The sequence below is a fragment of the Crassostrea angulata genome, chromosome 9, assembly GCF_025612915.1.
Source record: "Crassostrea angulata isolate pt1a10 chromosome 9, ASM2561291v2, whole genome shotgun sequence".
Classification (NCBI taxonomy): Eukaryota; Metazoa; Mollusca; class Bivalvia; order Ostreida; family Ostreidae; genus Magallana; species Magallana angulata.
The window spans coordinates 22,716,594-22,720,970 of record NC_069119.1 but is presented as its reverse complement, the minus strand read 5'-3'; the positions used below and the strand labels follow the sequence as shown (position 1 = coordinate 22,720,970).

The 4,377-nt window shown below is 34.1% G+C and overlaps 1 pseudogene; it reads right to left on the bottom strand.

Moving 5' to 3' along the window:
• Positions 1-942: 942 nt before the first annotated feature.
• LOC128163463 (uncharacterized) lies at positions 943-2,906 on the bottom strand (annotated as a pseudogene).
• Between the last annotated feature and the right edge of the window lie 1,471 nt (positions 2,907-4,377).

Below are 4,377 nucleotides of genomic sequence, written 5' to 3'. Positions count from 1 at the left end.
TATGTATACTATTTTTCATATTTGGTAATTGTCAATGTATTTCAAAAATTAAAAGTATATAATTGTCTGTTGCAAAATATTAATTAAGTGGTAATTTTTTTCTTTAAGAAATTATTGTATAATTGTCCTTTAACAGGTCATATAAGGATCATGGTTTTGATATGAGTTGTTAGTTACAACAGATCATACCAGGACCATGGTTTTGATACGAGTTGTTAGTTACAACAGATCATACCAGGACCATGGTTTTCTTGCAATTTGTTTAGTTTAACAGATCACCCGAGAATCATGATCCATTAACTCATTTGCATGTGAAATTTTCCTATACCGAAATCATCTCAAAACCATGATTTACACACAAGCCATTGATATGATCCCGTAGGCTATTTTTTCTGTTTGGGTAGTCAAACAATGAATGAAGTACAAGTATAAACATATTGATCAAGTTTTGATGTTAATCTAAATGACATTTTCATTCAGGGGGTAGGGCACAATAGCATTGTACAAGAAAAGGTCAACCCCATTGAAATGCTGTATGCAAAAAATTATAACGGTACATGTATATATTTTATACACGATGACCTTTTATTTTAGAGGTAGGACCCGATATTATAGTTCAAGAGAAGATCCACCTCATTGAAAGAACTGGTCATACATGGATGTACATGTAGTAAGTTTGTTATAGATTCTTGTAGTGATATTTTTCGCTTGATCTTCTTAATGTTAGAGTGGACATGAAATTGACTTCAGCGTAGTTTTTAAAAAAAAATTCATAGTAGTTACACGTTATTTATAATAGTATTTATATAATTGAATTTCATCGTAAAATTTTAATTAAAGGAATGAGACCCGTTACATGTATATAAACATGTATTGTGTCCCTAAAAAGACCGTGAAATTAATGTATTGTTAAGTAAGAGAAGTAGTAAAACATATTTATAATTGAGTTTTATCCGATTACTTTTCAAAAACGTCACAAAGGCCTGCAATCCATTGCAAAGGATTGTCAGTCTTGTTGAAATAATCTTTAAAATATATTAAGGTAGGTTTGTCCTAACAAAAAACAAACATCTGAGTTTAGTACGTGTCAAATCTATTTGAAACAAAACAACACATTTTCAGTTAACAAATGTATACTATTAATTTGATTAATGATAAATGAAAACAAAGTGCATTCATGTATATCTTATTGAAACATTCAATGTAAAGTTTTGCTTTACTAACATTATTTTCACAAACTCTGATATCTATTTCAAATATTTGATTTTCTTTACATTGCCTTTGATATACTCACACACAAACAGATTGTCATTATTGTCCACACATAAACCATAAGGATCCTCCAGTTCACAGTTATCAATGTAACGGAGAAACTGTCCATTCTGATCTAGAATGTGGATACAATGGTTGTCACTGTCTGATGTCAGGACACGACTCTGACTGTCTGTTGTGATACCACAGGGTTTAAATGGTTCGTTCTTGGTAACTGAGGGATGTCCGGTGTATCTCCATTTGAGTTTTCCATCCTGATTCACTACAACTACTGCACCGGCCCCACAGTCAGCTACACAGATGTCATATGGTTTCTGTTCTCTGAGATGTATTTAATGATTTTATTTCCCGAGTACAGAGGTTTACCTTCATAATCAAATTGAATTGTTTGTTTCGCTGTAGATCCCAAGTAACAGACAACTTTGGATTGAGTTTCATCATTACTGAACATGGTAACCAGGAGATCACCAGTAGAGGTGACACACAGCTTACAAGGCATCCATCCCTGTAGTCTGATCAACTCTTCTGTCTTTCCATTCTTTACTTTATACACTGTCCTTGTTGACCAGTTAGAGTACAGTAGATACTCATCATAGTCTACGGTTATATCACTGGGAAAATTACCTGATTTTGTCTGGATTGTCTGAAGGAGTTGAAGCATTTGATAATATTTATCTTTCCACTGGCCCATATCCTGTCCTCATTTTGATAGGTAATATTGCATAAATGTTCATACCCAGTATGTATGGTGACAAGAAGCTCCGGTTCATCCAGTAGTTCTCTGGATGAAGTGTTGGGTTTGTTTAGTGACAAGACTTTATTTTTTGTAGCAGTAGATATAAATGGGGTGATCTGGCCAAACAAACTATGCAGCTTCTCATGGTCTGTCGGTTTTGGAATGAATGTTGGCAGTGATACCTCAATCTTCGGTGGAAACTTGCTGAACTCTCTGATCTTAGAGCTGTATTCAATGGTAGGAAATACTTCAGTGGATTTCGTGATTTCTTCTATGGCTAGTAATGTTTGTTTTATGAGAGCCTGTATCTCTTTGATTTCATCCAAGTGTTTCTGTAATAAGTCTCTGTGTTTTACTTTTATCTCAGTGATTTCAGTTTTCATTTTATTGACAACGATGTCAATTTTTCTGTGCCATTGCTCTCCTTGTTTGGACATTGCTGTCGTAATTTTCTCATATCCTCTATCCAGGTTGGCAAGCTGATTTTCCAAGTCGCTTGCAATTTCTTCATATGTAGGAGAAATATTTTTTACTATCTCTTCTGTATCTTTTTCAATATTATCTTTCTTTGCCTTGTAAACAGTTGAAACCTCTACAAATATATGTCCCATATGTTGTTCAGATGCAGTACAGGAAGAACAAACAAAAATGTCATTGCAATTTTTGCACTGTAATTCGCAAGTTTTGTGTGGATGTGTTTCACATTTCGGATAAATGAGGGTTGATCTTCGTTCCTGGAAAGGAACAATTTTATGTTTGTCATAGCCATCTGAGATGTGTTTGCCTATACATGACGTGCAGAGGTTGACATGACAAAAGTCACAGTAGCTGTGTACTATGGCGGTCTCACAAAGGTCACATCGGTGCACATCCTGGGCACTGTTAAAGGGATCCATAGTCAATCTACAAAAAACAAAATAAACAGTCTTGTATTGTTGTTCTTTTAATTTTATTATGCGACCGAGGTACCCTCTATGTCTTTGTTGCATAAAAAATATTGCTAAGCTAAAGCAAACACACTTTCATAGTAAATCAATGTTATCACAAATCTCTGTGTATAATAGATATGTATAACATTGAAAGCGAAAGTATATTCAGCCAGTTATAAGTATGTTACATATAATGCTAAATATATATTCAAAACAACTTCATAAACAACTACTGATGTACGATGAGTGTTGGCTGAGAAATTTAAATAATTATGAGTACAAATGAAATCATATCATGTAACATGTATGGGTACAATATAGATGCCCCACCCTTATCCACAACTATGGGGGTTGGTATGATTCTTTTTTTAGTATTGTGATATGGCATGCACTTATGTGATTTCTCTTGTAAATATGCATCAGAAATGCATTGCCTTATTGAATTACTTCATGTATATGCTTATTGCTCTTGCTGTAAATTATCTAACCTGTGTCAATCATCATTGATCAGTAATTCTCTTCAAATTCTATAGGGATGGCCTGATGAGGGGTATAATTAAGTGTGTCCAATTGAAATTTCATGGCTACTTTTGCTCTACAGACAGAATGTTACATAAATCACAGAATGAAGTTGCATCCCAGTTGTTTCTTTTACATTTCTTATCATCAAAGCAAGATTTATGGTTGTCAGAGCAGATCTGAGCTCCATTACATGCTGATATCATTTGGGCTGTCCTGTGTTACCATGCTGCTTTTAGATAAAAGTGAGTATGGCAGTGTGTAGACAAGTAAACAGGCTTTACCTGATATATAAATTTACCAGATACAGATTTCATTTTTGACCTGATAATTCACAATATTGTTATGAAATGTGTGAACAATAGGGGTAAATTTCTTCTTTGTTATGCAATGATTGCATAATGAAGTGACTCTAATGGAATATTTTTATTTTGATGTAAAGAAAAATGTATATGCTCTGATTTGGTACCAAGATGATTTTGTATCTTGTTGTTTTAAGGATGAAAACTGGCTTCAGGTCATGCATGGTGTGAGGCTCCAAATGTGTTTCATCTGTGCTATTTTCTTCAGTCTGAGTAAGGGAGATAAATCCTCAATAGCTAATGAAATATTGGGAGCTTGGGGACAGGGTTTTAGGGATTTGGTGACAGTTGATTGGGAATTCTCAGGTGCAAATTTGAAAGGGATCTGACATCTTTAGAGTCTCTTCAAGGTATCACACCGGTAATCGGCCAATCAAAATGAACTTAGTCAATTGTAGTTCCATATATACTTCAGAATTATTTTTTTCCTTGACTGCATTTTTACATTTTCCTTTACTCAGTTTTAAAATTTTTTGTACCACTGAGTAGGATATTTCATGTATTTTGTTAGGTGATGATTTTTTTTCACAGGAACTACTTCTTTCAGGGCTCATGCAGC